Source organism: Choloepus didactylus, chromosome 7, assembly GCF_015220235.1.
Source record: "Choloepus didactylus isolate mChoDid1 chromosome 7, mChoDid1.pri, whole genome shotgun sequence".
NCBI lineage: Eukaryota > Metazoa > Chordata > Mammalia > Pilosa > Megalonychidae > Choloepus > Choloepus didactylus.
In genome coordinates this window covers 138,460,547-138,474,287 of record NC_051313.1, presented here as the reverse complement: position 1 = coordinate 138,474,287, position 13,741 = coordinate 138,460,547, and the positions used below count along the sequence as shown (strand labels likewise).

Below are 13,741 nucleotides of genomic sequence, written 5' to 3'. Positions count from 1 at the left end.
GTATACGTTATATTTCATAATAAGGAAATAACTAAAATTGTGGAATGTAACCCATAGCATTCTTTGAAATTTGCTCTCTTACTACTTGTTAAATCATACTTTGAAAGTTATCTCTGTTCTGTATACATGCTGTATTATACGATTTAAAAATGTGAAAAAAAAAAAAAAAAAGAAAGAAAAGAAAAGACTAAAAGGCCATCTACTCCAGTGTTTACCACCCCTGGTCTTTCAGGCCTACCAACTTCACAATTTATGCTGTAGCCAAGTTCTACCTGTTGCTTAATGTTTTTCTTTAAAACCAATTCACATTTCATTTTTAAATATTTTTGTTTAAAAAATTTTTTTGACACCAACATGAATTGAAAACCACTATCACTTGCCCTAATAGAAATTTCCCGTAAAAATAAATACAGTGGAAACAGCATCATGAATTCCAGTGAGATACTAAAGAGGAAGAAGAAGTTTTAAGTGTTGGAGAAGTGTTAAAGATACTTTAGGACCAAACTGAGACTCTTTGACTTAATCAGAGAACAAAAGACAGAATTGAAAAGGTGATGCTTTCTCACTATGCAAGTCAGTATATCATTTAATGGCGAGTATGGGAACTGTGTGAAACCATCTCCCACTATTTGGGAACGATCTAGTCCATCCCAGTGCTTCCAGACAGAAAGCCCAGTACTGTCCTCAAAGGAAAGGCAATTCATCCCAAACATGGAGAAGGACATATCATCACTCACAATAACCATAATAAAGTTTAATATTCTTATGAAATGCAAGGACTGCTCTGAAAGAATGACGTTTATTCTTTAAAATATGTATTAAGTCAACTTTTAACCGACAAAATCTCCCTTTAACATGATCTCATCCCCTTGCAGATGTAAATTCTTTGACGATACAGCAGTTAATTATATTTCAGTTGAGGCAACATAGTAGAAACTGCTGTTAAAGTTCCATTTTTCAAGAGATCCGAAAAGCCAGCATTATCAAAAAGTTGACACTGACAGGCAGCTCAGCAGGACAAAACCATAAGGAAAAGCTGGACGGATCAGGACAAAAGCTTACCTTCAGGGAATGACCAGTGGCAGAGCCAAGGCAAATGGAAAGTAAGATTCAAATCATAGCCTCCCAGAGGTGACTGAGCGACCCAAGATCTGGGCACAGCCCTTGACTTCAGAACCTTATAACCAAACATCCCCTGATGCCTGATACCAGGGAAGGAAAAGGCTTGATCACCCTCTGCTTGACTGCAGTTGGCCACCTGAGCCCTCCCAGGAAAGCCAGGTTAGAGGAAACACACCTAGAAGTACAAAGGTAGGTGCACCTCAGATGAATTACTAACACATTGAACGGGCCGATCAGCCCTAGTTCTCCTTTCCCCACTGCACACCCCATCTTAAATCAACAACTCAAGACCTACCCAGAGACTCAACCCCTCCCTCCAATGATGCCCTGCACCATCCTCAAAACGCCACCATTTCCTCCCCAGATCTCCACCGAAGCCCCATTTAAATAATACACAAATTGATTAGCACCAACTGTATTTAAATACTATTACCCAGAATAGAATATTCAATTATTTATTCACCACACACTTCTGGCAGGCCTCCTAGAAGCCAGGGGTATCATGCTGGGTGCCGGAGACTCTAAGATGAGCTGGTTTCTTCAAAGGCTTCCCAAGCCACAGGGAGATCCAGGTAAGGAAACAGGCAGTTGTGCAGTGAAGGCCAGACACACCGTCCACCTCCAGCCGTCTCCCGACACATCTCCCAGGCACTCCAAACAGGAGAGCACTGCAAGTCCCAGCCTCCTACAGCAACTTCAGGTTCATTGAGGCCTCCAGGACTCAAAACCTTAGCTAAACACAGTCAGGGGAGGATGGAGGTGGCAGAAAATCTTCCATCAGAGGCCTTGAATCAACAGATAGGAGGTTGGGTTTCTGTTCACCACCAGACAGCTGGTCCCAGCCATTCTCTGGGCAGCAAAGAGCACCAATCGGCAAGGGCAAAACAGAGAATTTCTGCTGTCCAGGCAACACCATTTGCCAGCAGGAGATTAATAGATTTTTAAAAAGAAAAGAAAAACGGAAGACTGCATGCATGCCCTCCCACCCCCCCAAGGAAAAGTGGGAGCCCTTTCTTCAACTTATGCCAAATTTTGTTCTACTGGGAGAAGCTGCTTTGCACCAAACCTCAAGGCCCTTTTCCAGCCAGAGTCAAACAAAGATGCTTCCAGAACTCCCGAACAAATAAGCCAAAACAGTCCACAGAGAACGAGGATAGGAAAACCGCATTTCCAAACACAGCCAACTTGCCACCCAGCCTCAATCTTGCCCCAGCCAAACCCAGGGCAGCCCCACCAGCGAATCCATGGAGACTGGCATGTCTTTTTAAAAGCCTCTGCGTCAGTACTGCAGAGTGTCAAGCTAAAGAATCCATCCAGAGAACCTGTCTGTCTTCTTTTTACCCCTGACTCCTTTTTAAAATTACACATTCACTAAAAGAAAGGGGGCAGGAATGGTGTACAGAGCTTGCCCTCTTTTCAAACGGCTTGTGAACGGAGTATTGCCTCTGACAACAGGTGCACAGGCCCCTCACAAAAAGCAGAGGCAGTGTGAGCTGAAAGGCTAAGAAATTACTTGTTCTCTTTGTCAGCTGCTCCTACAGGCCATGGAAAGCCTGCTTTGGAGAGAGATATTGTGTCCTTGTTTTTTTTTGTTTTGTTTTTTTGTTTTTTTTCTTCTGTTTTTTTGTTTTTGTTTTTTAAAAAGAGAGCAGAAGGAAAGTTTAAGGTTGCCAAGGACTAAAGGGAGGGGAGAACAGTGTTGGGGGCTGGAAAGACAAGAGGAGGAGGGCTTGCTGTTCTGAGGCAATTTAGGAAAGGGAATAAAATGGTCTGTCTAGAACATTCCAGAAAATTCTGGCAACACATCCCTGACCTCCCTCTCCCCCAACAGGATCAGGGGGAAATGACACTCAGGTGGGCTAAAACATACAACAGTGTGGCAGACAGGAGGCCTAAGAAAAGGACACCCCTGTATATGATGAGCTGCAGCACTTGATCAGAAGCTACCTCGTACCCTGGGAAGGACAGGGCTGATTTCAATCCCTTGATCACTCACTACTTGGGAGGGAATATGTCTTCAAAGCTATAGACCTCAAATGACTCCTTCAGCCAATCTATCTATCTATCTATATTTATTGTAATATTTATACAACATAGATTTCCAGTGTTAACCACCATCAAGTATATGATTCAGTGGTATTAATTAACATTCACAATGTTGTGCTACTACACCACCACCTATAGGAAAACTTTTCCACCACCGCAAACAGTTTACTTTTAAATTATAGAGTTGCCTGTATGGTACTGGCCAAGTGACCTTCAGCTTCTGAGTCTCAAAATCTTCTAAAGTCCTTATCCTGTGCTCCCAAACCTGCAGAAGGAAACCAACCAGCTTTGAGGGACCCCAGTGGTGAAGGGGCACCTCCCCCATAAGACAAAATAGATCTTAGAACTGTAAAATTTGAGGTGAGACCCAGGTGGATAGATTGAACTTTCTATCCCCTTGGGAGAGTTAATTGTTTTGCTTAAAAATAAAGGTAGCACAACGGAGGTGATGTCCGAATAATCTGTTCCCAAAGTTCTGCCACAGAGATGGAAGACAGGGCCATCGGCCACAAAGCAAGTTGGGTCACAAAGTCTTAAAATGATTCAGGCATTAAAAGGAATGATGTTGTGATGGTTAGGTTCATGGGTCAGCTTGGCCAGGTGATGGTACCCAGCTGTCTGGTCAAGCAAGCACTGGCCTAACCATTGCTGCGAGGACATTTGTGGCTGGTTAATAAACCAGAAGGCTGGTTTATTAAATCATCGGTCAATTGGCTGCAGCTGTGACTGATGACATCAACAAAGGGCATGTCTTCCACAATGAGAGAATGCAGTCAGCTAGATTTAATCTAATCAGTTGACGACTTTTAAGTGAGACATTTAGAGGACCTTCTCTTCTTCTTCAGCTGAAAAGCAAAGTGTTTCTTGAGGAGTTTGTCAAAGTTGCCAGTTCGTTTCCTGAGGAGTTCATCGGACATCTTCATTGGAGTTGCCAGTTTGCTGCCTGCCCTACAGAATTTGGACTCGTGCATACCCATGGTTGCATGAGACACTTTTATAAATCTTATATTTATAGATATCTCTCGTTGATTCTGTTTCCCTGGAGAACCCTAACTAATACAGATGTAGATCTGAAACATACGATGTGGAAAGATGGCCATGATAGATCAAGTTAAAAAGAGAAGGTCATAGAAGGATGGAGGGTGAATTCCATTTTTGTTTACTATAGATCAAATCTTTTTTCTTTTAATTTTGCAGTGAAATCTGAAGAACCAAAATCATCTACCCACAAACATAGCTTAGACTCTGAGGACAAAAGCTACCTATTCCCACCCCCACCTAACATTCTACATTAACACAACTTTGCTGTTCTATTGTTTTCATTAACATGACTACTATTTCTGGAGACCTTTGCCCAGGCGATTGTCTTGATTGTTCCTTACAGGAACTTCCCCCAAAGACCCATTAACTCTTCAATGGAAAATATCTAGACAGTATGTGCCCTAAAATTTTTTTAATTTCTTCCCTCAAAATCCACACCTTCCTGTTTCCACCAATCTTGGACTGCCTAGGTTGTATCTCCCTAGGTTGTGTCTCAGCTTTATCTTCTCAATGGGTTGCTGGTATTAGGGGAGTATTCATAAATCAGAAAAAGGGCGTATTCAGAAAGAACCACAACGCATGGTGAAAGATGAAAAGACCCTAATAAGTTTTGACTCACCGAAGTTGAGATTGCTGAACTCTTCGAAAACAGCAAACCCTTGACATTGACAAGCAAGATGTCCCCAGATCTTCGTGAACCCCGGCTTAGGTTTGCAGATTCTCTGGTGATTTATTAACTTACAAATCATAGAGGTAAAGGTAACTTACAAACTTATTAACTTACAAATTACAGTTCTTAGGCCATGAAAATGTCCAGTTCAAGGCATCAACAGAATGATACGTGTTCTCTGAAGACAGGCTGCTGGCATCTGGGACACCTCTGACACATGGGAAAGCACATGGTCAACATCTGCTGGTAACTTCATGCCCAGGTTTCCTTGCTTTCAGCTTCTGGCTCCAATGGCTTCTTCTTTGAGCTTCCGTGGGTCCTCTCCTGGCTTTTCCAGGCCTTTTCTGAGCTCTCTTTGTTACATCTCTCAGCTTCTCTGTTTTTTTTCTGTCTTTTATCCTCTCAAAAAGGACTCTAGTAAAAGGATTAAGACCCACCTTGAATGGGGTGGGTTGCATCTCAATTGAAATAATGTAACCAAAAGCTCCCACCTACAATAGGTCTGCACCCACAGGTATGGATTAAATGAACATGGCCTTTTCTGGGGTACATAACAGCTTCAAACCAACACAACTCCTAAATACAATTTCTCCTGTGAAATTTATATTGTCTGCCTAAGAACCCTATTTCTTAGACCTCTTCACTCTGTCAGCAGCACTAGCAGTCGTATTTCTTCCCAAAGCTTCTTTTTTTTTTTAGTTTAATAGATTTTATGTTTAAGAACAGTTTTAGATTTGCAGAAAATTTGAGCAAATAGTACTGAGTTGCCATAAGGTCCATCTCCACCCTGCATGGTTTCCCCTGTTAGTAACATCTTATGTTAGTACAGTACATGTGGTGCAGTTAATGAACTCATATAGATGCCTTATCATAAAGTCCATGCTTTATTCAGATTCCCTTAGTTTTTTCCTAATGTCCTTTTTCTCTTCTAGGTTCCCATTGGAGAAATCACATTATTTCGTTGTCATGTCTCCTTAAGGCTCCTCTTGGCTCTGACCTTGTACAGCCTTTCCTTGTTTTCAATGACCTTGCCAACTTTGAGCAGCACTGGCCAGGTTTTTTGTAGGACGCCCCTCTATTGGAATATGTCTTCTGTTTTTCTCATGATTAGAATTATGAGGTTTGAGGAGGAAGATCAAAGAGGTAAAGTGCCGTTCTCATCACATTACATCACATCAGATGATCACATCAGATCAAGGGTACATACCATCAACATATTTATGACTGTTGATGTTGACCTTGATCACCTGGCTGAGGTAGTTTTTGGCACGTTTCTCCTCTGTAAAGTTACTCTTTCTCCTCTCCCCTTCCATACTGTACTCTTTGGAAGCAAGTCGCTAGACACAGCCCACAGTGTAGAGTGGACTATCTACACAAATTATTTAGAATTTTTCTGCATGGGAGATTTGTCTCTTCCCCCCTTTTATTAAATTATTCAATCATTTATTTCAATTAGTGTGCATTCATGGATACTTATTTAATACTTCGGGTTATAATGAAATATTATTTGTTTTTTTGCTCAAATTGTTCCAGCTTTGGCCACTGGGAGTTTTTCAGTTGGCTCCTCTGTCCCTTTCTAATACAATCCTCTATCATGGAATTATTTTAGGTGGTTTTAGCCTTTTTTTTTTTTTTTTTTTTTTCTTTTTAAACACTTCCATATTTTCTGTTACTGTAAGATACTCCCAGCTCCTGCCTCAGTTTTAAAATCAGTCATTTCCCCAAGGAGCTCCAGGGCCATTTTTCACAAAGAAATTGAGTTTCTATCACAACACAAAAGAGTTACAGTGCAGAGCAGATGAGTAGAGAACAAAGCTGAATTGAGAGGCTGATGAAAGCTGGTGATTGATCTGCTGGATTTCCACATTAGGTCTGCTTCTTGCTGCCCACACCCCCCACCCCCAGCCTGGTGCCAAGTGTGACTCAAGTTCATGCTTCGATTTTTATCTTGTACTCTTTGGTCATTTTTCTGATAAGAGCATTTGTACAGAATGACTTTAAACATTTCTGCCTCAGTAAAATCACAATGTGCTACATCTCACGGTCGTTCTAGAACTATTTGGAAATAGTTAAAACCACAAATGTTAAAATTCAGAGATAACAAAAATCTTGACATCCCAGTCATTCTAGCTAGCAGTCTTGTTCTACTCCCAGCTCTGAATCAACTTATCCTTGGGATAAGTCTTGGGAGTGGCGTCATGCTTCTCCTATAACCAATTGTATAGGTTTTGTCACAGATATTTTCTTTTTTCATTTATCTCATCCCAAAGTTCAAGCCACTTTCCCAATTTATAGTTTTTAAACGTTTTTAGCCCCGGAGCACTTTTTTCATGTGAAATCATCCTATAGGGAACGTTAAACATGAAAGAGATGAAAGTGTCATTTTATTCATAGACATTTATTTATTTTCTTGCCAAAGTAATGACAGTTATTTACTATGAAGTAATTGATAAGAACAATGGTGTTTTGGTGAACATAAAATTTTGGAATTGGGAATTATGGAAAACAGTTACAGTCTTGTATCAACATCGTCACGCAATTTATTTCAGTATTTTGTTTTACTTGCAAAATATCAAGAAATTTTGATTAACAAAGACTTATTTAAAAACAAATAGCATTTGTAACTACTTCCCAGTTCTCCTTACAATCTCAAGATATTCTTCAATTAAATAGAGGCTGCAGAAGAAGCTACATGCTAAGGCCTACCCAAAAAATGATTTAATCTGATAGCAAATGATATTATGTTGGTAATCTCCAATTTGTTAATATGTGGCATAGTGCGTGTATTGTTTTTAAGCACATATTTTTAATACTCTGGATTATTTTTTAATGAAATGTTATGAAACATTTATAGAGTCCCTGAAGTGTCTCCCCAGAATACAAGGTTTAAAAACACTGCTAGAATCTAGCCAATATATTTTCCATGAGTCTCCCCCTCCAGATAAGTAATGTATTTAGCTGTACTATTTTATTTCTCTTGACTTGTCATTATACAGCCCATTTCCTCTGGGCTGTATTAGGTAACTGAATTCTTGCCAAAGAGTTAATGACTAATATCTTACAGTTGGCTTCCTAATTGCATATGTATTTTAATAAAGGGCTTTGAGTTATTAAAGAAAGCCTAATGGAGTAATTCCAGGCAGGAGGGCATATAGTAGGAGGCATTCAGAGAAGCCAGGCCTTTCCCTATTGTGACATATACAAGGCCAGTAATAATAAATTAAAATAATACAAATACTTGAGATACAGCATGCTTACTATGAAACAGTCACTATTCTAACTTGTTAGTATTTTACATATATTAATTCACTTAATATCATAACAAACCATGAGGTGAGTACTATTATATCCACAGTTCACATAAGAAAACTGAGGTCTGGAGGGTTACAAAACTTACCCAGACTGCAAAGCTTGTAACTGGCACTGTTACGATTTGAACCTAGGTAGTCTGGTCCCAAAGTCCATGCTCTTAAACAAAATACTGCTTGGATACCATAATTTCTGTAGTCAGTTGTCCCGCAGCATATTTATTATTAATTTCTTCTACAAACATTCATTGGGTGCCAGTTCTCCCAAGCACTATCTCAGAAAGACGGTAGAGGAATGCATTATTGCACTGTTTCATGCAAGTTCAAAGTCTCATGTTCAAAGCCTCCTACAATGCCTTCCTTTTCAACTTTAAACCACCCATCTGCAGCTCCCAGACACACATCAGCCACAGTGGTCTATGGGCCATCCCTCATCATACCCTCATACTTTCTTGACTCCAATTCTAGCAAGCCCTTCCCCCTCACTGCTACTCTGGTGAAACTCGTATCTTCTGTATGGCCCAGCCCCAACCCTACCTTCTCCATAAAGCTTCCAGTGCCCCTGGATGAAATTTACCTCTCCATTCCTTGTATTTATATATACATTCTCTGTACCTGTATCATAGCAGCACTCATGGATGGTGAGCTTCCTAAGAAAAGTATGTCTTTTTCATCTTCTTCCTCCCCATCAGTAGCACATATATATAGTGAGAGATCTAAAAACATCTGTTGAAACAGATAAATAACATATCCTAAGATGTTATTTATCTGGTTCAACACTGGGAATCTAACCGTATTCTAGAGAAGATACATTTTCTGTTTTCAAGGAGTTCATGGTCTAATTGCAGAGACACTGGAAAAAAGAACAACCACAAATTATACTGATAGGAAGGCAATGAGATGTGGTAGAAACACAGCAAGTAGACATCAGAAGACCCAGAATTGATTCCTGGCTCCAACACCAATTATGTGATGATCTTGGGCAAGTGATTTTACTCTTCTGAGTCTCAGTTTCTTCCTTGGTATGAGGGGATCAGTGATGCAAATGTCTTTCCCAGTTCTAATAGCTGTAATGAATCTGTGAGCAGACTGGTGGCCACCAAGAATGCTTTCTAAAACAGTCCAACCTACGAGGGAGAAGAGGCAAACCGTAAATCATAAGATGAAGGTGCATCTCTACATGCCATCAAGAAGCAACCAACCACAATGCAAAATGAAATCAACAAAATATAGAACCACACTCTATTGAAAAGCATTCAGGTAACAAAGGGTGTTGTGAAGACAGATGGAGTAGAGGGAGCTGAGTGTATCTGAATGGAGCCCGGAAGGAGAGCAGGGAAGGAAGGGATGGTTAAGGTTTACCCATGCATGAATCTGGCCACAATCTCACCATCATTAGAATAACACTTTCCGGCCAGGCCTGCCCATCACTCAGGCAGAAGTCTTCCTCAAGACCACCCAACTATTTTCGCTCTGAAGCTCTGTGTACTGAGTAGCATTCTAATGACTGGTTTTACTTTCCAGTTTCTGGAGTAATGAGATAGAGGAAATTTTCCTTCCATAGCAGCTGGACTAAGACTTCCTTTTGGGGACAGTCCTATGTTTATCTGGAAGAAATCCATTGATTAGCCACATGGGTTGAGGAATCAGATCCCAGCAATAAATAATAATGCTGATCTGCCTTCTAAGAGGGTTGGGTTCTAATATTGTCGGCTTCTTTATTTTTGTGATATTTCAGTGGGTTCGAGTCTGCAAACCTGACTAGGAGTCTGGTTACAAGTGAATTGCTCTGCAGATAAAAGTTTAAAGAATTTGAAAATTACAGGAAAATCTGGGGGTAGAAAGGGAGCAGGAAGAAAAGTTGGGCACTAGGTGTGTTAGAGGGATTTTGGAAAGAACAAAAATATCTAATGGGAATTGTCATTGGTTTGCTGTTGAGTATGTGGATTAAGTCTCCATCTTCCCTACAAAACCTTCAGTAAAATCTCTCCTGCTCTTTTGAAGACACCCAAGTTTCTAAATTCTGCATCCAGCTTGGCACAGAGACTTCCTATGGGGTTAGATAATCCAGAGCAAAAGGGGACAGTTGACATCCACATTTCACCAGGAGGAGAGTAGGGAAACCTGAATAGTCACCGGAAACATCGCCCCATCATAAAGAAATACATCAGTTTTCTGGTATATAAATCACTGTCTTGGGAGTTAGATTAGATAGCAGCAGCCCCTCGAAAGATGAACACTCCTGGTGAAGCCATAGAGCAGAGTTTCCAGATTTGCCCAGCTGGGGAACAGGCAGAGAAACCCAGGGGCTTTAGCATCATCAGTGCAAAGTGTTAATCTCTATCTCCTAGAAGACCAGCAAGCTAAAGGCTCTTCAACAGAGGCACTCATCCACACTTCCTCAGCCATGACCTTGGTAGATCAGATGACAAGGCTGCAAGTGCCTCCATAACTCCCAGTTGCAAACTTTTACTTTCCAGAAAAACTACGATTTGTATAGAACTTCCATCTCCCTATAGCTTTCTAGCAGGTATTGAGTTGATTGGCTCAACAACGCCTCCACTGGCATAACCAGCAGCAGAAGAAGAGTTATCGTCCAAACACAAAAAAATAAACTGGACAATCATTCCCCAGAAGTCCCCTCAGAATCCAGGAGCCTGTGCTCTCATTTTGCAAGTAGATGAGACCAACAAAGGAAGAAAGGCAAAGATAAGAGATCAGAGCTGGGAAACCCCAGCTGCACATACTCACATGCAGTCCATCCAAATGACTAATTACTCCAAGGGATTCAGTTGAATGGCACAGAAGAGTAAGGAAAGGCCAAAAGCACACTATAGACACTAGATATGTCAGAAGATGTAAGCATCTGGCTCTGGGTGTCCTTTGGTGAGGAAAGACCACACCAACCCAGGGCAGCAGTAACAACAGGTGTGAAGAGAGACGCTGACTTCAAGGAAACGCAACCGGAAAGAGAAGAAAGGAGACATCAATCAAAAAAAAAAAAAAAACCAGGAAAGATCAGAGGCGACTCTCCTAATCATGCACGTGCCCCCTGCCAAAATGCCTGTGAAGGGCTCTTAATTACAAGTCATAAAAACATAAACCAGGTGTTTTAACTTCCTAGAAAAATGTCTGGCACGACCCTCAATTTAGAGTAATAATAGCAACAACAACATCTGAAATGCATCTGTGTTTAAACACATAACAAGCCTATTTTCTTTCTTCTCCAAGTAAGTACCTGTTCTGCATTTATATTGTGATAGCATCAAGGAAAACTGGGGACCAAAATCCATTACAGAAACAGCTATATCAGCCTTGAGAGTAACACTGGTATTTCGATTTTTTGTTTTAAAGAAGAAAGAAAACACTGATGACACGAGATGTTGCTTTAGGGAGGCAACTAGAAATCTTAAATTGTGGAAGATATGGATGCTCAGAGGTAACCCAAGGCAAACATAAAAAATGAGAAATTTCAGAAGCACCAAAAATAATCTTTCCCTGATAGTTCCTCTTAGACTGACCCTTCCATAAAAAGGGCCCCCAGAAAAATCTCCTCAGGAGCACAGGCAACGTTTTTCAGAGGTAGGATCTCAAAATTGAATAAAACATCCGTTCTCTTTTTGAGCAGTGTTTTCCAGTCAGCCTTCTCGAGGTTCCAAACCGAGACCCTTTAGAGCTTGCCCCAAAGAAAGGAGAGGGGATTGTAAGGATTCAATAGGAGAATCACAATCATTGACAGAATTCAGCTAGTGCAAGCAGGCCTCACCGGGACCTGGAATGGGACCTGAGAAGTAAAAACCATATTTTAGTTTCCCAGCCAGTCTCTTTCTTTTCCTCCTTCTTTGCATTTCTACTCCACTCTCTTCTCATTCATCTCAGTCCTAGTCCACAATGCCTTCCCCACCTGAGTCTCTATAACCTTTCAAGTCTTGGGCCAACTACCAACTCTACCCTCCCTCTGATTCTCAGCACAAATTTCCAGGAATGACCTGATTAGGCCACCTCATTTGCTTGAACAAATCTGTTCTAGTTTGCTAATGCTGCCAGAATGCAAAACACCAGAAATGGATTGGCTTTTATAAAAGGGGGTTTATTTGGTTACATAGTTACAGTCTTATGGCCATAAAGTGTCCATCAACAAAGGGTACCTTCACTGGAGAAAGGCCATTGGCATCCAGAAAACCTCTGTTAGCTGGGAAGGCACGTGGCTGGCGTCTGCTTGCTTCCAGGTTGCATTTCAAAATGGCATTCTCCAAAATGTCAGCATCAGCTTCCAACGGCTGTCTTCAAAATGTTGGTCTCAGCTCCAGTCCCCTATGAGCTCCTCGTGTCTGAGCTTATATAGTGCTCCAGTAAACTAATCAAGGCCCATGCTGAATGGGCGGGGCCACACCTCCATGGAAATTATCCAATCAGAGTTATCACCCACAGCTGGGTGGGTCACATCTCCATGGGCACTGAACCAGTAGGTTCCAACCAAATCCACAGTAATACATCTGCCCCCACAAGAACGCATTAAAGAATATGGCTTTTTCTGGGGGACATAAATATACAAACAGGCACATAAGCCAAACAAGTCACTGATGGCAGACAGCTCCTCAGATTACATATCCACCCTGGATCCAATCAGCTGGGTTCAGGGAACCTAAAGTCTCCTTCATTCAACCTGAGCTATAGAAAGGGCAGCTTCCTCAGCAGCACACACTAGGAGAAGGAAATGATTAATTGGGCAAGTCCCTTAGTTTCAAATGCACTTATATTTCCACATTTATAAAACCAGGGTGAGAACATCTTTTTTTTTAAATTTTATTTCAGTAACATACATACAACTCAAAATTTCCCATTTTAACCACTTTCAAGCGTACAATTCAGTGGTATTAATTCTACTCACGATATTGTGCTATCATCGCCACCATCCGTTACCAAAACCTTTACATCGCCTCAAACAGAAACTCAGCACCCATTAAGCAATAACTGCCCCTTCTCCCCTGTGATAACATCTTTTTACAAGTTGTAAGCCCCCTTAGTAGGGCCACAAAGACAAATGAATTCATTTCTTGAACAAGGGGTTGGGTTGAGTTGGGTTATTGTGACACTATGAAATTTCAAGGCCTAGGACACAAAACTGACACCAATAGCTCCAAACTCATCTGGCAAAATAGAAGGAACAAATCCTGATAGAAATTGTCCAACCTCCCAACTCCTAGGTATGCCCACAAAGCTGAGAAGCACTTCTGGGTAGGAGGTCTAAAAGTCACCAGCAACAGAAAAGACTCAAGTGGTGCCACCGCCCAGGAAAGGAGTGGCTCCACAGGGAGAGTTTCTCCATAGGGGTGCTCCTGGCACCCGAGGCAGGCCAATTTTTTGTTGGATGGGACTGAACTGTGCATCGTTAGCAGCTCCAGCCTCTGCCTAGGAAATGCCCATAGTGCCCCCAGACATTGTGACAATTAAAAATAAAACATCCTCCACATATTTCCAAATGCATTCTGTAGGGAGCAGCACCCCTGGAAGAGAATGGAAGCAGACCCGACAACAGCAAATCCAAGCTTGG

The 13,741-nt window shown here is 41.3% G+C and overlaps 1 long non-coding RNA gene across 1 annotated transcript in view; it reads right to left on the bottom strand.

Moving 5' to 3' along the window:
- Positions 1 to 4,886, bottom strand: part of LOC119540248 — a 34,951-nt gene extending 30,065 nt beyond the window's left edge. Inside the window, exon 1 of the long non-coding RNA XR_005218064.1 lies at positions 4,829 to 4,886. This is a non-coding gene — a long non-coding RNA (uncharacterized LOC119540248). The remainder of the gene's footprint in view (positions 1 to 4,828) is intronic.
- Between the last annotated feature and the right edge of the window lie 8,855 nt (positions 4,887 to 13,741).